Source organism: Fundulus heteroclitus, chromosome 9 (assembly GCF_011125445.2).
Source record: "Fundulus heteroclitus isolate FHET01 chromosome 9, MU-UCD_Fhet_4.1, whole genome shotgun sequence".
In the NCBI taxonomy this organism is placed as follows: Eukaryota; Metazoa; Chordata; class Actinopteri; order Cyprinodontiformes; family Fundulidae; genus Fundulus; species Fundulus heteroclitus.
Window position 1 is genome coordinate 13,714,225 of NC_046369.1, and position 27,135 is coordinate 13,741,359.

The window sequence follows — 27,135 nt, forward strand, 5'->3', positions numbered from 1 at the left end:
CTCATTTGACAGATAAGTTTGTGCACTGCTTCAGCTAAAAAGTACAGCGCAGAACATAGATAATGGTCTAAAATTGTGATGCTCATAAATAAAATCAGGTAGCATGAAAATGGATTAAAACTGATTTGATTAATTTGAAAGATCCTTTACTATAAAATCTATTGAAGCTGGTGTTTACTGTCTTAGTTTTACAATATTGCAAACAGTGCAATGTTTTGACTTTATTTTTTGTTAGTATAAATAATTTAGAAAACATGGGCAGAGCAAAGGGATTCCATTTTCTCCACATAAACATTTTGTACTGTTCACAAATCCAGCTTTTGGTCACCAGTTATGGAAGCATTTTGACTTATGAATAAACTTATACAAATGAAGTACTGGAAAGGTTTTGTCTTTAAACCATCAACTTATACAGGTTACTATTTTTCCTGTTAAACTTCATAAAAAGTGGCACAGGTGATCTTTTAGCTAAAGTCATATTTCAACATACAGAGTTAATGCAAAACAGTCATTTTGAAACCCATTCTAAAGTTGTAAACAACTTTAAAGATTTTGACCCCTAAGGAATTCTGCTTTAAGCACAACTGATCTAGCCATAAATTATTGTGGTCAGTCAGTAATATCATACAGAAAAGTTTTTGTTTTTTAAGTGTGCACACTCATTGGGACACAGTTGGTTGTATATTTGCCAGTCGCTTTATTATATGAACCTGTTCACTTGTTAATGCAAATAATGATTCAGCCAATCATATGGTGGCATTTGAGCATCTTTGTGAATAACATAAGAATGGGGAGGAGAGGGAACATGAGTGACTTTGAATGTAGCATAGTTGTTGGAACTAGATAGGTTGGTCTGATTGTGGATGAAAATACCATACGATTCAATTAAGGTTCTGTTCTGAAAGTTAAAGTGGGTCAAACCAAGTACTAATAATGTGAACTTACTTAATTGACAAATGAGTGTATTTTCTTATTTGAAAAAGTAGGCAATGAACAGAACAATGTTACTCCTTTAGGATCAGTGGTTTTGTAATTTGTGTCTGAGTTAGGCCTAAGAAAGGCATTGTAATGGATTAATGTGGCTGAGGGGGCTGCATAACTAAGCCACATGAAGTTTCCTCAACCCAGTACTGTGTATTGAAACTAAGAGTGAAGTGTAAAAATGGATAGATGTGTGAAAAACACTGCCTGCCTATCACACCTCTGCTTTAATTGACAGATCAACTATGAGCGTGCCCACACAATCTGCAGCTGCTTCCCGGTGATGCCATTCAAATTAGGTGGGTATTAAAGAATCCCTCGATTGAAACTACATAAATTATATATAATGAAATGCAATTAACATTTCTACTCTGACAATTAAATACATTAAAGAGCCAGGCTTGCGGAAAGAGACTGGTAAAGAGGGACGGTGGGCGGAGGGGACCCTTTTGTGTGAAACAGCTAGATACCTTTAACGTTCACTAGCACACTCCCAGTGTCTGCTCAAATGTTTACACACCAATTAGTGCCAGTGGACAGCCTCTCAATCAAACCAAATGCCAGGTTTGCATTGAATATTAAGTGGCTTATAATGGAATCAGAAGTGATTGAGCATTATCTTTTCAGCTATTAGGGGATAAATAGCCACATAAGCTTTAACATTGCAGAAGTGTCTTTTGCAGCTGTGGTGGGCCATTAAAAACAAGCAAATAAATGCTATCTTAATACTAACATTTTAATATCGTGATGGATGGTAATAGTTAAAGTAATTATGCAAACATTATTTTGAAATAGCTTAATATAAGTGCAGTGGGATTTTTCAAAATACGGAACTATTTCTTGAAAGTGAGAAATGACCAGGGCTAATGTTCTGTACACTGACCATTTAATACCAGATGTGCTCCAGATACATTTATTTTTCAGGAAGCCTTCCATACACAAACACCGGTGATGAAAATGAGGGCACTCCTATAAAACATGATTTTTTTTATTCATGCACAACATCATGCTTTATAAGAGTTTCAATAAAAGAAAGAAAGAGCATCCCAACGTGATGACTGACATGCAAGAGTAGCAGAGCTATGACCATGTTATCCCTCATTCTAGTCAGCCAAAGACAACTATAGGGGATGAACCACACTCCAGGCTTGCTCTATCTTCCTGCATCAGGTCAGCTACATCTTTCTGATTACATCTGCTAAAAGCTACCTGTTTGTTTAGTGTTGACATCAGCAAAGCAGTGATGGCCCAAGATACTGATACTTCAGGAGCCTTAACGCTTATCTTGGCTTCTCAGCGGGGCAATGGATGAAGGGACAAATGGTGGGGTTAAACTGAGGATACTGAGGTACATTCAGTCTATAAAAAGAGCATTTAGCACAAGGAACGCCACCAAAGCTAAAAACCTGTTTCATTTTGTTATGAACGTATTCAGACAAAAAAATAAATAAAAAACAGCACAATAAATCTGCTAATTGTCAATGAGATGAGGTTATGGTGCCATGCCTTTACTTGTTAAGAGTTACAGCCTACTAGTTCTCTCTCATTTACCAGCGAAATAAATTTCTAATAAAATTATTATCAGAGAGCTACAAATATACCAGCACAATATAACAAAAAGTAATTAGCATGTTTTATTTTTAGACAACCTGCATAATGGGGGTCATAACTTAAACTAAATCAAGAACATTTCGAATGAAATATTCTTACTTTTACTTTTTCTATTCGGTATTGTTAAAGGATCTTGTCTTATTTGGCTTTAGTAGAAATATATAGATGTTATCTGTGACCTACCTGTAAAAAAGAGAAAAAAAGAAATACAGAGAAAATGTTGTTCAGCAAAATCCACAAAAAGTGCACCTGGCTGGCATCCTTGGCAGGGCAGTCTAATGGCAATGGGAAATGGATAAAGCAGCATTTGACACAACAAAAATTAAAAGTCCTAAAATGAAGAGATGATATAGAAAATCTTGGGGAAAAAAATTCTAACTCAGTTGTGTTATTATTTGGATTTTACACATCAATTAGTAAAACTTTAACATAGGAAATACATAGGGTAAAACCAACACAGAAGAATAAACAGGCAACACAGTCTTCAGAAATACACGTTTGGCATGCACTTTTAAAATGTCTTAGCAGTATAGAAATTCTATACATTAACAGAAAAATGTAATCATTATGTACTAAATAAATTCATTATTAATATGTTTGCCTTTTAAAGAGCTAAAAAATTTATTCTTTTGTTTTGATTCAGTTCTGACTGTTTTATTGTGATTATCATTTGCACCTGCTCCCATCTCCTATTGCTGCATTGAGAAAACTTTATGTGGCTTACTTATGCTGTACCCTTGGCAAAATATATCTATTGTGATACGTTTCTTAGGCCTGACTCTGCCTCATTCAGTTCACCTGGTCATCTGCTTTTATATACTGGGTTTCCACAGTCAGCCAGTGTCAGACTATTCAAAACTATCTAGTGAGTAAATGTCCAGGGTTCATCTTTGCCTCACTGCCAATTTTCTGACCAGGTTTTTGATTTTAGAATTTTACTGTTCTCACCTTCCCTATTCTCACTTTTTCATTCGTATCTTCCATGGCGACACGGGGGCAACAAACACAGAGACAGTGTACAGTTGCAACAGTTTATTGAAAAGCTGGAAAGAAAGGGTTATGGAAGTGGATAATAATCTGGCCGGCTAGATGACTCTGGTCTCGGACTGTGGAGATGAAAGAGGAGAGGTGAGCGCCAACAACAGACAGGGTGAGATGGTTGATGCAGAATCTAACTTACGGACTGAGGTGTGAATGGAAAACACAGGGCGCAAGTCTGGCTGTGGTGACCGGTGAAAAGCAGAGGTGAAGTTCCGGAACTGGTGGAGTAGTCCATGGCACAGGGTGGACAGGTCAGATGATGACGACTGATGGATACCAGCAAGTATGTAGAGACTGACAGAATTGGTCTGGAACTAGGGTGGATGATAGGAGGAGAATAATGAGGAATTAGATGAGGTACTTCTTGGAACAAGGATCAAACAAGGTTCTTGGTCCGGTACCACTGAGGTGAGCTAATGCTCTGACACCTTACCTCCATCTACATCTGCCTTAAATGCGCCTTGTGATCGGGGATGATGGGAAACACTTGCTGCCGCCGTCCACCTGTTGCTCCCTGCAGGAAAAAGATAGTAATGACGACAACACACCTCTGCTGCACCAAACCACATACCTGACACTTTGCCATTGTCGGATACCTCTTCTGGCTTTGAGTTTCCTGAACACGACCTAAACTGTTCTCACAGTGGAAATACATATCTTGCCAAGTCTTTGGATTCTGTCAGCAACCATGCCATGGATCCTGCCCAGGGCTGCCACAGCAACCTTGCCAGTTTTCTCACAGCATGCCTGCCCGGAGTTGCCTGTGTGCCCCTTCCCAAAGCTGTATGTGATAGCATGCCCTAGGGCTTTATTCTTTTTTATAAATAAATATTTTAAACACAAACTCTGTGTCTGCCTGTGTCTGGTTGAATATCGAGTTCTCCATTTGGTCTGGCCTAACATAATAGTTTGCTTTTGGAGAGAAAGGATTTAGACAAAAACAAGTAAACAAACTTTTAGAATAAATAAGTTTTGGAAAATGTATCCATCTTTTGTCTTCTGCTTATCAGTAATCAGATTAGGGAGGTCAGGAGGGAAGCTTGGACATTCTTCTCTCAAGGTAACACTGTGATGGATGTAGTTCGGCCAAGCTCCATACCGCTCCGCAAATCCATATGGACTTGCTGCCATTAGGAGGGATTTCAATACCACATAAAATGGACAAACCAATCACCATCACCGGGCAGGATTTTCGTGGAGGGGACATATCAGAGAAGCAACAGTTTGGATTCAGACAACAATGGCGGCTTGCAGCGAGAAACCAAATCCGTTTTGGATGACCTGTCCCTGGCAAAAGCTGTACCCGCAAAATGTCCCCTATTTTAGTGTATCATGATGGAGTAAAAAGGTTTAACACAGCAAGAGGTATTTACCTGTTCTGCCGCTGTCCCAGCATAGTAGAAGAGCTGAGCTGAACCCGCCTTTCCCATCCCGTCGGCATTGCAAATCGGGCAAAACAAACCAACCCCCTGACAGCGACTCTGCACCCGGCCGCCCACTTAGCAAAATAAGAAACATACCCGGTTTTCATTAGACAACTCTGGGCACCCGGTAACATTGATGCTGCTATTTCATCAATGTTGTCCAATCCACCAAATATTAATTCTTTAAAAGAACACCAGACAACGGCTTTGAAGATTTTTGTTAGTGGAAATGATGGTTTCGGTTTTGGTGTGAGTGGCTGAAGTAGCATATAAATAAAGATGACAAACAAGTGGTTTATCCAATCATATGCAAGGACTTTTGATAATGCCCCTCCTTCTGAAATACATCTCCAATGGAGCAATCCCAGATAGATGTGTGGAGCTCTGTGGAACTAAATCCATCTGGCGTGAGTCAGGTTAATTGTGAAGCATTTCCATGCCAGAATTAATACATTCTTCTTCCATGATATTCTGGATCTTCCCCAGTGTCTTCTCCCAGTGGGATGTGTCCAGAATATCTCCAAACTGAGGGGCTTAGGAGGCATCACTGTACCCAAACGGTCTCTTTTTGGAGCAGACAAGCAGAAGCTCTACTTGAATTCTTTGTCCTACTTCTAAAAATGATTAATCTAGCAGTTTTGTTTTTGGAATATGGAAGGATGCTAGAGTACCCAGAAACAATGCATGCATGGATAGGTGGAACATCTAAACTTCTTCCAGAAAGACCTAAGCCAGGCCCTTTTTGCTGCAAGTCAGCTGTGCCATCAACAACTCCCCTATATATATAATTAGCATAAATGTAATTCAACAAGAGAAATACATTTAGTATAAATGTGTATTGTGTGGAACGCATAAATCATTATAGAAGACCATTTCTAAGCACAAAACTCTGTTTTTGCAGTTTAAACTAAATTGCCTTAGTACACATAGCTTTTGCACTTAATAAGAAAAAAGCATTTGGCAATCAGTGTCTTCATATACGACACTATGCAACAGTGTGTCAAGTAGTAACGGAAACTCTGAGGCCTATTTTAAAAATTGTTTTAGGAGGCTCTCACTTCCAATTTATACCATCTGGGAAATGAATTTGATTTGCTCGGAATAAATAAGCAGCTTCATCATTATACATTTTACTTAAAACGTAAAGGATCATAAAGGATTCTTTTATATGCAATTATTTAACCGCTGTGCCTCAGCATGTGTTTTTGTACACAGTTTCCTCAGTCTATAACCTAGGGATTTTCCACTCAATATCTAATTGAAATACAATTAGCTTTTCACTCATATAGAGATTGGATTTTGTTTAATTTCAGCTTAGTGATATAATTGTATACATATCGTATCCTTGCTAAAGTCACATTTTCTCCAAAGACTTCAGTCTGAAAAAGAGAGGTAATTATTTTGTCGGACCTTGCAGATATATTTTTTACCTGTGCATTTGTACTGAGCCTGGCAGGATGAAATGATGAGAACAGGGCATAAATGCAGAACTGATCAGGTGAACAAGAAGTAAACTTCTTACATTTTTAATATAGGATAAAAATTATAGGCACGGCAGAAGCAATAGGAATAGAATTAAACAACAAGGACTGATCTAAAGGCTTAGGAGGATCATCAAGGGGATTCACATCGCAACAATGAGCGGGAGAAATTTAGAACCATATATATTCAGAAAAAAAATTATCAAATGCTATCCATTCCCGTGTACACTCATCAAACTCATGGCCTGTACATACCAACGTAAAAATATTTTCTCCCAAAAAAGTTGTTAGGATGTATTCATCAGCTAAAAGCCATAAATATTGATTTGTGCAAAAACAGGAAAAAAACATTTTAGCAATAACCCTTTTTCCTTGTGGTTTGATTTCAGTTAATACAACACATTTGGTAAAACATTAACAGGTTGAATCTGAATTTCTATGAAAAGTCACAATGAAATGCAATTTAGGGCATCAATTCACTGTTTCCTCATGCAGTATCTTACTATTTCCCCCATTGCATAGTACTTGACTAAGATTAGGTATTGAATTACACATTTATTGATACTAAAATAAACGTGTTGCAAAGCTGTCACTTAGTGAGTAGAGTGCTTTTTTTCTGAGACATGTCAGTAGTAAAACGATATTGTGATTTGAAATAGGAGTTTTTATGACTTTATTTCATGGGTAAGTTGAAGAATAAATCCTAGTGTTGATAGTGATAAAATATCAGCACCTCATTATGAGCAGATCTGTTCTTTAGTGAACACATGCTGGACTTCAGAGTTTTTGATGGAGTGCTTTGATTGTTGAAATGAGGTGATGCTCTCTCTGTTCAAAGATCAGTGCAATGTTAATAACTCACCTGCAGGACTGTCCACTTCCGTCTGTGCTTTTCCTAAACTGTAACATTCCTGTATATTAGTGTGAGACATCAAAGTGGCAAATGTGTGTTCTGATACACTCAAATTCATCATTACTTTTTTCATGAAGCAGTTTTAGAATGTGACATCTGTATTATTTAGTTTATGAACACAGGCTAAATTACCAAATACTGTCATTATTAAAGTAAAATTTAGAAAACAAGAACTTTTATACTGACATCTCATTTTCCAATCATTTTGTATCAGTCACCCCGTATGCCTTCAACAGAATCCCCATTAATAAAGATCTTCCCAGTGCATTAAGCCTCTGGATTACACTGGACAATTCTATTTGTCTTTGTAATGTGTTATGGAGTTGTCAAGTTTCCAGTATGGTGCCAGAAAAATTACACAACAATTACAAACTATACATCATCATAATGACAAAATGTATTCATTGTATAATTTATATTGTGATTTTTAGGTTGACACTGTATCTGCAATTATGTGTCTAAACTCTGAACTCATCATCTAGTGGATGGCAGCTCTGTTTTATTTTATTTTTTCTTGAAGGTTTGCCCAAGATGTCAAATAAAATCAGATGTTTCTCACATCTCCCTGCCCTCTCCGTCCCTCACTTATTTCCCTCTCTCAATGCTTCACCCAACCTCCAACCCCATGGAGCAAGGAGGAGGTTTGTTGATGGATGTTGAAGGCAGCTTTGGTCCCACAGCAATTAACTCTTCTCCTGCAAGAAGCAGTCTGTCAAACTGATGGAATCACCCCAACTTTGCTGCCTGTCACACAATACAGGAGGGGCTGCAGACAAATGCCTCATTTATGTGTTTGCTTTACAGTTTTGCTTGTGGTAAGAAGCAAAAACAAGCTGGGAGCTATACCGAGTGCATTGGGAGTCACTGAGTGCGCCATTGACAGTTAGGGAACCAAAGCAAATGGCTGTGCAGTACAGTGGCTCTGTGGGAGTTGTTAGGACACAGAGAAGATTTCTAATCTTACTAATATGTGTGATTCTGCAAGATGCCGTTCATCTGACTGTAAGGATGGGAGGGATTTCTTTATTTTTATTTCCAAATGAATTTGGTGTATTAATGCTTTGATATCTACTTAAGTTGCAAGGCTTATTTCAAAGGCAACCTTTAATGTTTGCATAAAAGGACATATCATTTTGAATTGTTCAAATAACTACAGCAACTCAAAGTAAGCTTAATCATAAGAGGGGATATGTATGAAAAACTGAAACAAGACACACAAATACAAAAGACAAATCAAATCAAAGAAGTATTTGAGTTGGCAGACAACTCTATCTAGCTGATTCTCCATACTATTACATTCAAAACATGACATGGTATTGCTGATACATTTTTAAAACAAATTCTAAGTCCCTGTTATTCATCCAGTTCTTACGTGTTATTTTCTTTGCAATACTCAAAACTGCTAGAAGTGTGTAAATGAAAAAAAGAGAGAATTAGACTGAGCCAAATAAAATAATGGTAAAGATTGGAGCGGCTTTTTAAAGATGGAGAGAGCTGCGTATCTTGAAAGGATTCAAAGTAGATGCAGAGTTAGACACATTCCAACTTGACAGGTTAGTATCTCTGCTTGATTTGTTTCATTTTTAATTATTACAAAACTAAGATAGCAACGGTTCCTGTATCAGTGGTTAAAGCAAAAAACCCAATTTAACTATGTAACTTATGGCTAAGTCTAACAGTAGCTGTGTTTCCATCCAAGTCTCATGAAATTTTAAGCAAACTTTTAAAATGCAAAAAAGAAAATTTGAATCAGACGCGTTTCCATTTACTGATTAGTAGCGAATTAACCAAAAGACCTACAGTGTAACATTGTCATATGATGATGTTGGCTGTAATAAACTGGAACTAGATGTTGCTAACTACCACAGACCACAGATCAGTAATGGAGCGAGGCTTTAATGAATGTACTGAGGGTTTTTTTTGTTTGTTTTTTTAACGGATGAGACTCTTTGTAGGTCTACACGTACCTTGTTGCTTCCAGACCTGTTTTTGAGTGTCTTGGGAATATCCAAGAAGACACCAGCAACAGAAACAGCTCATCAGTCATGTGAGGTAAACATTCACTGTCATAGTTTGAGTTTCTGCCTTAGTTTAGGTTCTATTTTGGATTCTTTTTTCTGTTTGGTTTCTGTTATAGTTTATGTACTTTCTCAGTCTTGATTTGAGTTCTGTCAGGATCTCGGCACTGATGCCTGGTCTAATCACTCACTCCACATACCTGCTTAGCTCTGCCCAGTTCTCGTTATCCGCTCATCTGATCCACCTGCATTTGTCACTGTATGAACAGCCATCAGACCAGTCATCAGTGCCAGATCATTACAAGCCTTTCTGTGAGCCTTATCCAGCGTTTAGTATTCTGATTGCCGTGTGGATACTGACCCGATTGCCTCCTGATATCTGAGCCAGCCTGATCCCTGTTTACCTGATTTTCCTGCTTGTTTCGGACTGCTAACTTGTGTACCGATCCGGATTGCTCCTTGACCACCGAACCTGCCTGATCTTGAGTAGCCTGTTAGCCACCCAGTGTATTGACTCTGATTCTGTTTCCCGACTCTGAGCCCGGATTCTGTCTTGGACTATCTTGCACTTCTGATTACCTGGTTTTTACTTAGGACCGTTTATTGACTACAAGCTCTGTCTTGCCCCGCTCATTGTACTTATCTCTGCCTGCCTGTCATGCCAATTCCGATAATTACCTCTCCTTACAATAAACTTTCTTAAAACATACCTACTTGTCTGGCTGAATACTGGGTCCACCTGTCCCGTTCATGACAATCACTGCATCAGAACAAATTTGACAAATGTGTTTCTACTGTTATTTTTAAAAGTGAAAACTCAAGCGGACGTAAAAACTTTTTTTTGCGAAATGTAGTGAGTTAATTTGAATACTTCAAAATTAAAACAGATTAAAAAACGTTGATGGAAATGCGGCTAGTTAGTCCTGCTTACTAGCCTTCATGTTCATGGCAGGCCTGGCTGTGGGGGAGGAGCTGTGGAGGGAGGGATGTAGTGCAGCAGAGAGCAAGGGGGAGCGACTTGCAACGTGTACTTGTTCATAATTTCAGGCTAAGTCCATGGTTTTCTCAGAACTCCGTACTGCAGCTTTAAAGTTTAAATCTAATGACTTTTTTTCCATCAAATATGAATAACTGACCCTTTTACTATTCCATCTCGAAAAGTTAAAGCCCTTGTATTTTGCAGGATGTGCACAATGCTCCTGGAGGGTGTCAGTTTGCTCAGGAGAATTGAAGACCTGTCAGAGATGTTCTGATACTAATCCTTTAAAACCAGCTTTGCTGCTTGTTAAAAGAGCTCATAAACTGAATGCCTGAGACACAAATGTCTCTAAATGTGATCTATTATTTATAACATGTAAACTAAATATATTAAATTATATCATGCTGGTGATATGAAATATAAATCAGCTGAATGCCTAAAGTAAATTATTATACACACACACACACACCTCTCTCTCTCCCTCTCTCTCATAGATAGATAGATAGATAGATAGATAGATAGATAGATAGATAGATAGATAGATAGATAGATAGATAGATATTTATGCACAAACACCAGAAACGGGAAACCCATCTTGCAAACAGCTGATTATATGAAAAAAATTAAATAGTGTAAGCATTCTGTATTCTGGTGTCTGTGTGTTTTGTGTGCATCCTGAGCTGGTGTCTGTCTCAAGAAGTTCACTATGGTGACAATAGATTTCTTTGTTTTGTCTACTCTCTTCACAAGGGATTAGTTTACATTCATATGGTGTCCTGCGGCAGTTTTAATTTGGGCCTGTACATGGGAAGAGCGGAACTAGAACAACTCTAAACCTACCAAGAGATCAATATTCATCTAAACTGACAGGCTGACCAAAAAAATCATTATTTGTAGGAGCAGCCAAGAAGCTAGACTTTTCAGTATTTTTTATTACATTTTTGAAACTGATTGTCAGGATCCCTGAGCTATGGACCTGTTTTTGTTAAATGGACTCACCTGAGTTTGATTATCCCTAGTGTGTATTTAATTTTCCTCAGTTTGTTTCCCCTTTGTCGGGTCATTCTGTGTTCCCTCTGCGTTGACTCTGCATTCAGTCTGCATCCTCCTGTGTTCTGTGTTCCTCCCGCATTCTCCTCTGTGATGTTGCTGCCTTCTGTAAGTTTTTGCTCTCATTAAAATTCCCCTTGCTTTTCACCACGCTGCTGCCTCTGCCTCGTTGCTGCCTAGGTCCTCACCTCCAGCAAACATGACGGATCGTCTTCACCTAAAACCACGTCTGCCAGTCAGAGCTTCCCATGTCTGCCTGACAGAGTTTCCTACGTCTGCCTGCCAGAGTTCCCTTCATCTATGCCTGCCTGCCCGCCTGCAAGTACTCTCTGCTGTGCTGCTGGTTCTGCTGCTACTCCAGTGCTCTAAGTACTCTCTCTGCTGCGCTGCCGGCTTTACCTCCAACCCCAAGAGCTCCTAGAACTCTCTCTGCTGTGCTGTCTGCTCTGCCTCTACCCTAGCGCTCTCCCACCTGCTCTGGAGGTGTCCTGGTTCCTCAGCGCAGCACCCGCTGTCCTCCAGCTCTCTCCAGTGCTCCAGCTCCTGCCTTCATCCTCCACCTGCTCCATCCCGATAACAGACTCTGGTTCTCATCCTCCACAATCCATCAACCCTCAAAAAAATTCTCAAAACTAAGCTCAGTGTGTGGTTGTGTTCGGGTTGATCAGAACATTTCATGACAGTACGATCTGGCCAGCATGAACCTGACGCCCACACTGAGCTTGGAGCTCATCTTTAAGGAACTGAGAGAGCTGCTTAACACCTATACCACCCTCGATCCGCCTTGGTTGCGGGTGACTGCAGTGGAGGGGTTATGGGACATATGGAAGGAAAAGACCTCCCTGTTGTCCCAATTGGGAATTACAGTCCTTGCGGAGGAGGTGGATTGGATTAAGCAGGCCGCCTACTCCGAGATCCTCTGCAGACCAGCTCCACCTAGACCTCCGCTCACCAGTCTGTCCGCCTCATCTGCTGCACCCGCCGTGCCCGTCACTGTTGCTGCTGCTCCCGCCGCTGCTGCTCCAGCTGCAGATTCCACCACAGCCCCCGCTGCCTCACTGCCAGAAGCAGCCTTTCCCTCGCCGCCCGGCACTGGGTCCGGCGCTGCAGGAAGTCCTCCACCACTCCACCTAAGGCTCAGCCGGGCTCCACTGCTGCCGCGCTGCTGGCTAAATCCGACGTCACCACCATCTCCCCGGTGAGTCGGCCCAGTGTCATCTGCACTGCTCCGGTGAGCCCGGCTAGACACCTTTCTGCACCACTCTGTCTTTGTCACGTCACCATGACACTCAGCTGGCCGCCCGAGCACGAGACTACGCCGCTGCACTGAGAGCCACGGCTCCTCGCGCCAGCGCGTCGCACATAGCAGAGTCTTAGCTATGTGACTTCTTCTATGGGGACAGGGACGATCTGGTCCACAGTTGGCCCGTCCCTGTCCGAGGAGCTGCATCGCACGCCACGGCCCAAGCCTGCGTGGATGTGGTGCACACCAGATGCCGGGCACCAAGGACTCTGTCTCGTTGCTGGCCGTCTCAGAAGTACCTGCACTGCTGGCCGTCCCAGAGGTTCCTGCTGCGCACGCCATGACCCAAGCCTGCGTGGGTGCGCACACCACTACACTAGCCTCGCCTTCGGCCGTCACTGAGATTCCTGCTCCGCCGACCGACAAAAGCCCTGTTTCAGCGCCGCCGCCAGCATCTGAGGGCCCTCAAGCAACCCACCAGATATTTGGCTATGCATTTGTGTACGTGGAGGGGTATCTGTAATGCAGCAGCATGAACGGGTCTTTTTTAACTCTTTATAGTGGCTTATTTTATTGCCTAAATAATAAGCTTATAATTAGTGGCAACAGTGGTACAACTGCACTCCCCTTTCCCTTCTCCATTGCGTCACTCTTTTCTGAATAGCACTAGGCCAAAAACCCAGTAAGATGATGAATTTTGTGCCAAATGCCATTCAGAAAAGAGTGGCACAATGGAGAAGTGAAAGAGAAGGGTAATGTTTGCTGTTTTTATGAAGAAGTGCCTTCAAAAAACGCAAAGATCTTAAGCTTTTTTGTAAAGTTAATGTACTATCCTATTAAAATTACACCACTTTCATTTGTCTATAAATCTCCACACAACCTTCAATTTTAATTATGGCCATGACTTTAAACTGCTAGCCATGAACTTCAGATTGGTATCGGACTTCTATTTTTATTACATTATTTGACAAATGAGCAGGAGAGAAACTCATTAAATACAGATTCATATCAGGGATGGTATTGTTTTCAATAGTACACATAATCAGTTTTATTATTGAGTATTCACTTACTTATCAAGCCAAGATCCATTAAAGGTTGTAAGAATCATACCAACTAATGCTTCTGCAGACACTGCACCAGTTATTTTAAAAATCCACATGGTTAACAGTATATTACTTTTGCACCTTGTTTCTCTTTGCCAGTATTGACTTTGTGTCCAGGTCCTCCAAGTCATTTCCCCTCTGTAGCTGCCTGGACTTAACTCACACTTCAGAGATAGATAAGTGTTCTTTGCTCCACTGCATTTCATAACAACATATAGAAACCCAACCCAAAGGTGTGTGTGTATATCTTCTAAACACATACGTAAGGCTGGCTCTAAGCTTATAGCAGACATTCTTTTAAGCTTTCCAAGCTGTACCGGAAGAATTGATGCTCTGTATTAGGTAAGGTAGAAAAGCTGTGTATAGATGCTGCTTGGCCTTAAGCTGCTACCTGTCTTCAAACTGGAACTGAAGTTTGGGGCTTTTCCAAAAGTTTCTGATGTGTTTGTAAAGGGAAACATGAAAGATTGTACCCAGCAAACACAGCCAAATTTGATTTATTTATGTGACAATGATCTAATACATAAAAGCTCCTGATACCACAAACTTAAGAATTATAATTTTGGCAAGTGATTAACATGTTTGCTAACAATTAGGCAATTATACATGAAAAATAAACCTAGATAACTACCTAGATGACTGATCATGTATAACAGGAGGTATTTCATTGCATACGTGTGAAGCACAATAAGAGAATACTGCCTATCCAAAGGTTCTTTTCTTAAAAAGAACAAGACAGTCATCTCTCAGATAAGCGCTGTTTGGCTTGCTTAGATTTTATTTTTTCTTAATAAATTCTTGCAGCAGAGAAGGGGCTAGTCTGAAAAGAATTATAAATACCAGTATGGGGTCTGAAAATGTCCTGGCCCTGCAGAGATGATGGGTCTTTCTTTTTTTATTCAATGCTTGTATGTTGCTTCACCTGGTTGTAAAGTGGATGTGCATGCTTCTATCTGTCTATCTATCTATGAGTATATATATATATATATATATATATATATATATATATATATATATATATATATATATATATATATATATATATATATATATATATATATATGTATACCATGGGTTAAAGCAAAAATAATCAGTTTGACTGAAAAAAAATTATAGTCAGCCCATATATTCCCGGGCCGTGGACATCATGCCACATCACTTAGCTCACTTGCTTATTGTGCAAAGTAACCAATTCTGGTACTTTTAAAATATCCATTGACAATTCCTGTATCTCTCCCACCTTTCAGCTTCAGAGCCTTGGTGTCATCCGGGACAGCCTCCCATCCTCTCCTTCACTTTCCACATCCATAACATCACCTGGTTAACTTTCATCTCTGCAGCATCAAGTTCTTCCTTCACACTTTTGCCAAAGTGGCTCACAGTCCACTCACTCCTTGACTTTACAATTTCACCTCCTTTCCCTCCCTGTCCTCCAGAAAACCTCCATAAACTGCAGCTAGTACAAAGACACACCATGTTGCATCATTGCATCATCTACTTCACACCTATACATTAACTCCTCTGGCTCCCTGTCACATTCAATATAAACCAAATGTATGATCATACAAGGCCAACCACAACCATGGACAATGTAGGACACACAACCAACACTATAATGACGTCATATATTTTAATTTAACACAGATCGCACATTACAATAATCAGTCTGTTTCTCCTATTATTGCACAGCAATTAATTATCACAACTCATGAGTTTATAAAAAAGGCATTATTTAACTTTTTTGAAGTTTAATAAAACGGTTATATTTTAGCCCTGTGACTGGCAACATGTCCAGGATGTAATCTGTGTCCCCCTAGGGATAGCCACCAGCTGTCCCACCCCCCATGACCCTGTGTGACGCCGAGCCGCGTTTCCCCATCAGATACGGCTTGACGTAACACGGGTATAGAAAATCCATGGATGGATGGGATGTTACATTTTTAAAAAGTTTAATAAAATTGCTCAAAGTTTATATAAAAAAACATAACTTGTTTTTAAAGATGAACACTTTAATTAGAAAAATGTTATTAAACTTTTGCGTAAAGTTAAATATTGCTGAAGGTAATCTTGGTTGCTGTAGCTTGTCTCTCTGGCAGGTGTGTTTGGGTTGAGTAAAATGAGTCCATAGATGAACAGGAGGCTTTCTCAGCTGGTTCTAGCGCAACTTGGTTCTACAATGTCGCTTCACATCATGCTTCACTCTGTTTAAAATAAAAAAATACCTTCCTAAAAGCTTTCTGAGAATCACCTTTCTCTGGCCTCACCCAGTTAGAACCCGTTCTCCAGTCCATGTTGTAGCTGCAGTTTATTTTTTTTATTTACTGACATAGTTTCCTTAATAATCTGTATGCATCAAAAACCTTGTGATTTTACTTAACCAGTGTTCTGGTGAGCAGCTACTCCTGAGGTGGAAGCTGCTGCTTATTGACTGACAGCCAATGCAGCTGTGCCTTCTTTGTTACAGAAAAGCGCAGGTGGATTTTAAATTTTTATTTTTTTTTTACATTTTCTGAATCAGACCCACTCAAACGCGGACACTGATTCAAATTCCAACCCTTCTCAAAAACAAACAAAAAAGAAAAGCATGTCATGCTAAATTAGCCTGAGCTAGCGTGCAACTCTTTGAGTTTTAAATATCAGCTAAGTTACTGGCAGCGAGGGAATAAAGGCTGACAGGTGACGTGGCTACAGGTGGAAATAACTCATCAATTAACTGCAAGAGCAGCAACAGACACACTTACCGATGAAGCTGTTGTTGGCTGTTCATTCCGGTGAACTTTATGACCTGCTGGTTTGCCTAAATCCAAAGAAAACTTTAACCACCGCTACTTTCATTCATGCCATATGAGGGCAGTTTAAAATGCTCTTCCAATAGTTAAAATGATTGAACACCAATAGACCTCAGACTGGCAGATGTCCGCTTCACAAAGACCTGCCCTACTCTCTTTCTGATTGGCTAATGTCCTGGCTCTGCCAGGTTTCATTGGATGAGAGCAGCTTCTGTTTAATACCTTGCATAAAAGGTCTTGATGGAACTTTTTGCGCTCATTTTCCAAATGACGGAAATCCGTTGCAGCGACGGAGAACTTTAACCCATGATATACACACACACACACACACACATATATATATATATATATATTAGGGCTGTCAATCGATTAAAAAAAATATTCTAATTAATTACATACTCTATAATTAATTAATCTAAATTAATTGCAAATAATTTTTGCTGTGAAAGTATTTTAAATATTTAAATTCAAATTATTCAATGAATAATCAGCATTAGATACATTAAAGTGCTGTTTTCAACAGCAGTCAAACTGAACTAAACAGATGCCAATGTCAAACTGAACTCACGTCAACAGGAGACGTCAACTGAAATAATAATAAAAAAGATAACCTGAATTTAACAGATGTCAACATATTCTATATTCCAATCTACTTTTTAGGCTAATTATACACAATTTAGACCTAGTGCTATTTTAACAAACAAGCATTTTATTAGTTGTTATCTCTTATCTGATGTATTTCTGATGTTTGGCACTTCGTGTTACATTACAATGATGACATTCATGATGATTATGATCAGAATAAACTTTTGCATCACCTCCCAGAAGCTGGAAAGAAAAGAGACAAAAACATTTTTCACACCTCACTTAGTAACTCTAATATTTTAGTCTCAATATTTTAGGCTAAAATATTACACTTTTATTTGTTTTTCTTCAATCCCTCGGTGATGTTTAGAAATTTCTGCCAAAGGCTGCAGCAGTGGTGGTATTGGATGGCGGGCAAAAAACAAAATAAAAGCTGGAACCTTTCGGGCGCAGGTACCTCTCGGGCACAGAAACTCGGGAGCGCAGGATCCCTTGTCGGCGCAGGAACCAAGTGGACGCGGGGAAGGCATCGGAACCCATGAGCGCAGGGCCCTCTGTAAGTGCAGAACCTTTGAGAGAGCCGGAACCAGACGAACCACAGGCGGGCGTCACAACAGCGACCCCGGGGAGACGAACCAGAGGCGGGGCATCACAAACAGCGATCCCGGCAACACGAACTAGAGGCGAGGCGTTGCGGAACAGCGACCCAGGCAAGATGAACCAGAGGCGGGGCATCCGGGACAACGATCCCGGCTAGACGAACCAGAATCCTGCCAGCTCCTGCTCCAAGCTCTGTGTGAGACTGAATTCATCCTTTGACCGGTCCGTTCTGTCATGATTTGTCTTGGATGAACCCAGAACACAGCACACACACACACACACACACACACACACACACACACACACACACACACACACACACACACACACACACACACACACACACACACACACACACACAGAGCTGGTTTCCAGAGTTTATTGAATCAGCAGGAAGTGGACGATGAAAGCCAGAGTCATTTTACCAGACGGAGGTTGCAGGGGTACAGGAACTGGCAGACGGGAACAGACCGGAACAGGAACAGAACAGGCATGGTGTTCAGGAGACTGGAGACGGACCGGTAACCAGGGACAGACTAAGGTGAGTTTATATAGTGGTGTGAGCAGGTGGAATGAGTCCAAGGTTGATTGCAACCTGACAGGTGTTCCGAATCAGGGCTGCAGTGGAGAAAGGAAATGTTCAGAGTGCAGCCTTCAGACTGCATCATGACAGTATTGAATATGACTGTGTATACCTTGACCTACTAAACTCTAGGTCTCCCAGAGGCTGTAGTATTTCTTCACTTTCTTACAATCCTTTTTCTGGATGTTTCTATCATTTGGGATAGCCACATCAATCATCATAGTTGTCCTCTGGTGCTTGTCAATGATCACAATGTCCAGTTAGTTGGCCAGAACTAGTGATGGCGAGATGAAGCCTCATGAGGCATTGAACCACTCGGCCAACTGGTTCGAGAAAAGGTTCATTTCTTGACGGTTCATGTGCACACAGCACCACCTACTGGCAAGTTGTATAATCACAGCCAGCTGTATCTTAACACGTGTGATGCATATCATTTTTGTCTATTATGGCTCTTGGGAATGACTTCACAGAAGGTGTAGGACGAAATCATTTGTCTACATAAATTTTGTAAACACATGTGTACAATAAAATATTGTTTGAATGTATTCTCTGTGTGTAATTATTCCCAAAATAGTAGTGACATGATATGGCATGTTGTGTAATAATGTTTTTCTGTGACTCTAGAAAAATGGCATGGGCTTAATCAGGCAGAGGACAATGAAAGTGCTTGTGGAACTAGGCAGGGGGTAGTGAATAGGCTAATGCTTGTGTAACTTGGATGATTTCATGCATTTTTATTAAGAAACAACAATTTCTCCACAGTTTTTGGTTTCAAATGATTTCTCTTTTTTGATACTACTTCTCCAACCTTTGAAAAGACATGCTCACATGGCACAGATGATGCCGGGGTGCATAAATAAATAAGTGCAAGTATGTACAGATTGGGGTACTGTGACCAATGATTAGCCCAGTACTATACGGTCCCACAGTTTCCCCTCAGCAGCAACACTGAAGCACACAGAGGTTCCCGCTGCGTCTTTACGCACGATCCAGCTGCTGATGTCTCCTCTCTTTTCAGCTCAATGCAATTCTAGACAGTAACAGTTTATAACCTATATCACCTTTCACAGCAACAGGTTTCTCATCTCAGTCGACCAGACAAATCTCTATTGCTCTCCTCAGTGCGCTCTGGGCGGTGAGGTGGGAGGATTTTACCCGATGGTGCGCTGCGTGCGAGGGATAAACAGGGGGGAAATGCATAAATAAAAACTGTAAAGGGCTCCTATACAGTGATCATAGGAGCTGACCGGTCTGAGATCAGCCTCCTGATGTTACAAGTTCTTTAAAATGAAAGCGCGCACCCAAATTACAAGTAACGTAATTTTGCGCACCTGAAAAAAGCGCATCGAAGCGCTGAGGCACAGAAATACGGTGCATGTAGTTAAACAATGCAGAATTAATAAAAACAACTTATAACCAGACGTAGCGTTTTAAACTGCATCTGGTAAGCAGAACTGTTTTATGATCCAGAGTGCAGCCATCACTGGTTCTGAATGAAGGCAATATCTTGCAGCAGCTCCCCCCCCCCTCTCCCCTCCTGCGTACGTAGTACAGGACCTTACCGGCACACTTTCAACCGCTGGTTAAGACTAAAATTATTCATAACTCTGATCGCTCCTCCTGCTGCTCTGTTAACATGAACTGCAGCAGGAATTACTGATGGCCACAAGCTGTGAAAGAAGCTGAAACATCTCAGCAGAAGGCGAAGTTTTTATCGTCCGCTGCCCAGATGGGCGTTGGGATTTTTATGCGTGAAAAATGCCATGTTTGCGTGTGACCGTGTGAAGTCAGTGACGGTCAATGCGTGATAGTTAAGAGCACTGATCTCCTATCTATCTATCTCTCTCCTAAACTCTCCAAACACCAAACTAACTAACTCAAACTAAATAACCACTATCCAAACTCTGCTATCCAAACTATCAAAACTCTATCCACTCTCTCAACTGACCGCAACTCGCCTACAACAACCCACATTTTGAATGGAGCCTGTGGGGTTTCTAAAAGCTGTCGAAGCCGCGCCAACATCTGAGCCACTTCCTGAAGCAGTCACGTGGTACAGCCGGCCAGCGAGGCTTCGGACGTCATCGTTTTCGGCTCCTCCCCTAAATGAAGCAAGCCTCGATACGCGCTTCACGGAAACGCCCCCTCCATTACTCGACACACGCCTCGAAGCCTCGGCACATAAGGTAACATCACTAGCCAGAACCATTTTGTTGGTTTGTAAGCCTAATGGCTGGATTATTTGTTACCACCTTCAGAGGTGATGCATCTAATTGTTCCATAAGAGTAGTTCTCAAAGACTAGACTTGGGCACCCCAATAGATGGAAAAAATGTTTACCAATTGATATGATAAACTGAATTTGGCTGCATTGCATTATAACTAGGATTGAGTTGACGTTCATATTTGTAAATTAATTTTTGTAAATTTAGCTGTTGGATGTTTGTTAATTCAATCTACTTGTTCTGTAAAGTGCGTTGAAATGACATTTGTTGTAAATCAGCACCGAATAAAATAAACTGAATTGAATTGTTCATTCAGCCTTTCCCCATGATTAAAATCCTTCTGGCAAACAAACATGGTAGTGGTACAATTTAGCTCTTAGTGTTTTTTTTTTTCTAAATAATATGGGGCTAAATGCAAATAAAGAAATTTAGGATAATATAATTTCACCCGGATAAAAAAAAAAAAACATTTTCTGTGGCCCTCTTGATCTCATACAAAGGCAAATGTTTGAATTTGAATGAGGCAAATACACAATGAATAATGCTCAGTAAACAAAAGAATGGCTTAAAGTAAATGTCTGTATAGGTGCTAAGCGGTTCTTACAATTTGGACCTGAAGCGTGTCTGATTTGACATAAACACTTTCCTGTTCTACCAAAAAAATAGAAAACCTCCCCTAGGATAAATTAATAGATTGTATCGTTTACTTGGATGTGGCTGAAGGAAATTTATCTAAAATGCAATACCATACAAAATAGCTGTCAGAGTAGCAATAATGAAGAAAGAAAGATTGCAGACCCTGGTTAAAATCTGTGGCATAATCCATTCCATGGATACAGTGTTTTTACATCCTTTACATAAGATTCTGTTTTGGTCTCATGCAAGAAGCTGACACAATTTTCAACTTCCTTGTTTGTTACCCAACTTGTTAATTTAAAGTATACTGCTAGATACATTTGTAATTAACAGATTTGAGTTCATAGATCAGGTTAACATTGTAGATGTACTCTGGGTTTGTTGCTGACTGTTACAAAGACTTAGTTTCTTATGCAAACATGTTTCTCCTAGAGCAGAGTAAGCTCTTCTAGGACTGAAGAGTCCTAGAAGTTAAAGAGTTTCAAGTTGTGGTAAGATTAACTAAGTCTCATTACAATTTTGCAATCGATCTGCAGTACCAAGATGGAGCTTGAACAAACACAATTGTTTGGGAATACCACCATTACTCTATTTAGATCTATCTTATACTGTGTGCCCTCATGTTTTTAAACTCAGGAAATGGAACTTGGGTTCAAACACAGCTTGGTCATTTCTTATCGACAAATGAAATAATGGACTCATCTAGTTGTCAAGACAACATCTTTAACCACATTGCAGTGTATAGTGGTTCCACACAGGTCTAAATGAAGGATTGAGCTAGATACTCATTTTTCTTGTGGAGGTGGAAATTGTATGTTGCATGTCAAGATAATTATGTGTGTATCATAATGCATGTGCCAACAGTGATTACAGCAAGGCATTCTCTTGATTGCTTTGTGGGTGCCAGCTCGTTTTATGCCCAGGTCGCTAACTAGAATCAGACAAGAGACATGAAAACACTCATTAACCTTCTATTTTTTATGCTCCAGCCTTAAGTTAACTAAAGCCCACATCACCTTCTCCTAATTGCATTGTTGTACTTATCAGGGTGTTTTCATACATGGTAATTTATTTGTGGCGTTCCAGCTCACCATACATCATCAATGTGCTTGGTATGTCTCACGTTTATCCAGTACCTTATATTTATGTTTTCACAGGGCTGTCCAAAATGCTCCTTTAATTCTGATAAGGGCAGACCTACTGACTCAGGGAAGTGACTAGGTTTGAGTGTCTAAGTGAACAATCATCTAATCAAGCTGTGCATTGACACATGCTGGCTGAACATACTTATATTCCTTAAAGCTGCATTAGGTAACTTTTGTAAAACTGTATTTCTTACATATTTTTAAACCTTTCACTCTGTCTTTACAGTAAAATATGAGAGAGATAATTCGCACAAAAAAATAAAGCTCTTCTGCCTCCTCCAAGTGGTCCTACTGCCATTTGCAGAAATTTGCTGCTCCTGGTCAGAAACAACCAATCAGAGCAAGGAGGAAAGTCTTAGCTTAGCAGTGTCAATCATGCTTGTGTGCATGCTGCTCAGACCCCTCCACCGCACAGCCTGTACCATCATTCATGATTGCTGTGTGCTGCAGCTTTGCAGAGAATTGGCAGAGAAACAACCTGCTTTTACAGGATAACTGCCAATTTCTCAAGTGGCACCTGCTCAGAAAAGAGGTAAACAGAAGATGACTGATGAAAAAATGCAAGCCCAAAAGAAATAATTAGACGGAGCTCAAAAGAAAATGAGAGTAGGCAAGCTCCACTGTGGGGAAGGAGCAGTTAAGGAAGGGCTGTAGAACCGCAGAGAGAAAGTGGAGGGACCTGTAAGATGTGCTTCTTCAGATTTTCAGACTAAGTCCACGGCTCCATCTGAATACCCTTAATTACAGCTTCTTAGCTCTTGCTCCTTGACCTTTCATGGGGTCAATAGTAAGAGCAATATTATCTGTAGGAAAGGATACTAAGGACTGCAATGGCGATTTTGGACAGCCTTTAACTCATACGTAATTACATGACGGAAACACACATTGATGATGTGAGTCAAATACAAGCCTACAACCTTCCGAAAATTAACAACAGAGTGCATGCTCCATTTTCTTCAGGAATTTTAATTATTTTCCATGTGGTGGGCTGTGCTTATGCGTCATGCCATACAAAAGATTTGTCAGAAACCAGAGACAGAAGGACCCAGTATTCAGGACGAACAAACAGTTTATTGTGAAGAACTGAGCGGACGGCGCCGGTGATCTCAGCGGGAACCTCTGCGGGCGGAGACAACAGGTTAGTGACCCCGTCGGTCAGGATGTGTTTTAACACAAACGTGCGGGACACTAACCTAGTCTTATGTTCAGTTCTGGTGTAGCGGTGGTCCGAGGACAGGCTAAGGTCAAAACCGTGTAGGCAATCGGGAACAGGAAAATCCGAAGGGGTTGAGCAGGAGCCGATGTCCGGAATGCAGTCAATGGTCGGTAACAGGAGGTCAGAAAGCCGATGAGGTACCAAGGGATAATCCAGAGCGAAGTCGGGTCACATTCCAGAGATCGGTACACGGGTAATAAGAGATCAAGCAGGATATCAAGTCGGGCGGGCGTCTAGAAGCAGGCAAACGTATTAGGAAGGAACAGGCAAACTCGGAGGTCAAGGAAAAGAACGGGTCAGGAACAGGTAATCAGAATACAAAACGCTGGAATAGATCAATCGCTAGGACGAAATAAACTGGCACTGCTGTCTTGTCTGAAGGGTGAATATATACTGTCAAACGCAGGTGGAACAGGTGAGCAGTAATGAGAACAGGGCGGAGTAACAACAGGTGTGAAATGGGTGAACAGACCAGTACCAAAATCATGACAAGATTGTGGAATTCATTAAAGCTTCTTAGCACTGGTAAGGGACATCACAAGGTTCCTATGCTAAATTAACTGCAAGAAGAAGCACACAGCCTCCTTTTCCTAAGTCAACTAAAAAGGCAGGAATAGTTAGCAAGATGTAGAAAGTATTTTAATTTGAAGCATTATCATGCTTTAGAGAGATAAGGATAACTTTCAGTATTGTACGGAAGTGAATAGTCCTCTTGACATGAAAGGCTATTCTGCAGAAGAGGCAGCCAGCTGAAAAGAAGGGGACATCCAGTGGTGCACTTGGAGACAGAGGCTTGGGAGCAATATCTTTATCCAGGTATAGTTTATAACTAACCTGCATGAAACATTTGTTCTCCCCTGCTAATGTTTGTCATGTAGAGAAGATAACATTATTTACAACAACCTGCATGCATGGATCATGTTCACCAGTAACTAGAAATCTGCTTTATACTTGTTTTTGACCATCTCCAACAGGCATGGTTCCAATCTGCACAAGTGAATAAAGAGCAAAAAGAGCATAGGCAAAAAATGTATTACTCAGTATATTGGTCCCTACCAACTAAGCAGCACACCAGTCTGAGGATACAACAGATGTATCCTTGGGGAAAGACCTACATGCAGTACACTTAGATAAAACTGAGAGGACTATTAGTACAATTTGGTTAAGGCAGCTGAAGCCTACATTACACCAGTTTTCTTAAACAAGTACTACTGTGACAGTTCCTTTACAAGATAATGTCACGTTTGTAGATGTGAACCCATAATTCCGCCAGCACAAAGTACATTTAAAAGGTTTATTGGGAAGGCGAGTAGAGTTCTGGCAGATAAGGCAGGAACGGGTAGGAGACCAGAAGATGCAGGTAGTGATCAACCAGAACCGAGGATGAAGGCAGGATATGTCTGGATACAGGCCAAGGAACCACCAGGACGGGCAGAGCAAGCAACTGGATCTCCAAAGGAGCAAAGCAGAATTGAGCAGCATGCAGACACCGGAACCAAACATCAGTGGGGCTGAACATGAGTAGTGATACAGAGTCCAGTTGGCTGAACACACAGGAACTGGTAGGATTCACAGCAGCAGCACATAAGAGATGAGACAAGTTGTTCTGGCAGTGAGTGAGCGAGGGAGGCTGGTGTATGAATGCAAGTAACCAGGTGAGCAGAGAAGACTCTAATTAGTGGCAGCAGGTGGAGCTGGTCTGAGCTGATTGACTAACGACTGGTGACTTAGGAGGGGACTCAGCTGATAGGATGGTGACAGATGACTCTTGGCTGAGGGGAGTAGAAACTAATTAGTCCAGAAAGTCAAAAAATTATGACAGATGCATTGTGAGGATTGTCTTTTATAATATACTGCTCAAAAAATAAAGAGAACACTTAAACAACACAATGTAACTCCAAGTGTTCCTTTATTTTGTTGAGCAATATATTTTAAGCAAGTACTAAAAATAGGATTGTGTTCATTGATGATTGTTCAAATGAAGGGAAATCCCTGATCTGATTTTTCCTACTTAACTTTGCACTCTTTGATCAATTTATTTTAAAAAAAATCATCACCACAACAAAAAGGCTGGACACTCTGCCAATGTAAAACGTTCCATTTCAAATGTCAAATTACAATATTTGAGCCTGTATCCAGTGAACAAGATGCTTTACAGCGTCTGTAATCATCCACTCAGAAAATGAGATGTTTTTAATCGACATAGGCAGCTGCTTCAAAGGTCACACTGATAGGATTTTATTTATGCCACAATGTTCAGATGAGAATTCAATATGATCCTCTTGATTAGTCTCATAATTCTGTTATCCATACTCCAAAAGGTTGAATGAAACCTGTTTTGATTCTGCCACAGTTGGTCTTGATGCATACAGAAATTATGCCACATTACCTATGACATCTGTGGTGATTAAGAAAGTATTACATGTAGTCTTGACTGAAGTTGCTTTTTCAGTGCATGTTATACCACAAAATGTAAATGAAAAGCATAACAATCATCAAGGCAGCTGACTATCGCTGCACATGGAATTATCCAAGCTAACACACAGTAAAGCTTCCCTTGATACCATCCAGAAGGTGGTGGGAACGTCTACTGACTTGGGGCTTGTCATAAACCAGCTTTGCTCAAAAACTATTTGGGACCATTACAAGTAAAAAAAAAAAAAATGCTATGTAAAGGAACGATGAGTTCCATCACCACATGCTGTCATAAAATGCCAAAACATTCTGGGATAACCTTTTAAAATCAACACACTTTAAGGGAAATGTATTGGCCAATTTTGTCATGTAATATCACCAATGTCTGACTTGTTCTCCTTAACCACCACTTAACTTAAAACTGCAAGCCAGCTTTTTACTGAATAAGGCAATATGGACAACATACAATGTAAGATGTACAAATAAACAGTGCGTGTGGTAAATCTGATTTATATATGAAGATACACGAATCTTGCCACGTGCTTTTTAAAATTATACCACTACCATTTTGTTAGAAACTGGCAACTGAACTAACTTTATTGTTTATATACACTTTTGAGCATCACATTGACATTAAAAGTTCAGGTACATGGTTGGTTATATTGCATGATGCAATGTAGAATTCTGCAATTACAGCATTTACTCTGGCATAAAAAATGGCTGTGAAATCTTTGAAAATAAGGCCTACTTCCAGTAGTGTCTAAAAGCCCCTCTATGCCACCCTTTTGTCAATGTACAGAGATCTTTCTGATTCCTGTGTTGAAGAACAACTTTTCTTAGGTTAACAGTGACCCGTGAGTTTTTGTGGTGACAAGGGGTGTTTTGGAAGTTGCGTAATTGGACAGTGATAGACCAAAAAAAGTTTGACATTATTATTTATTTTATGAGTTATGTGTGAACTGTAATATTATATTATTGTGGAAATGTGGCCATGGTTGATGTACATTGCATACAAAAAGAAGTCTTTCACTTACTGCAAGAGAAGCGGAAACACAACACACTCTCAAAAATTCAAAATAAATGTATTAATCTTGTTGC

General features: G+C 40.3%; 1 long non-coding RNA gene across 2 annotated transcripts; it reads right to left on the minus strand.

The window, feature by feature from the left end:
* Positions 1-3,778: 3,778 nt before the first annotated feature.
* LOC110366583 lies at positions 3,779-16,604 on the minus strand. Of its 2 annotated transcripts, none has more exons than XR_002426803.2 (3): positions 16,586-16,604; positions 4,067-4,147; positions 3,779-3,947 (listed from the first exon to the last, which is right to left on the minus strand). It is a non-coding gene; the product is annotated as an uncharacterized LOC110366583 (long non-coding RNA). The 2 variants fall into 2 exon arrangements; XR_002426802.2 differs by lacking the exon at positions 16,586-16,604 and adding an exon at positions 4,230-4,316.
* Positions 16,605-27,135: the final 10,531 nt, after the last annotated feature.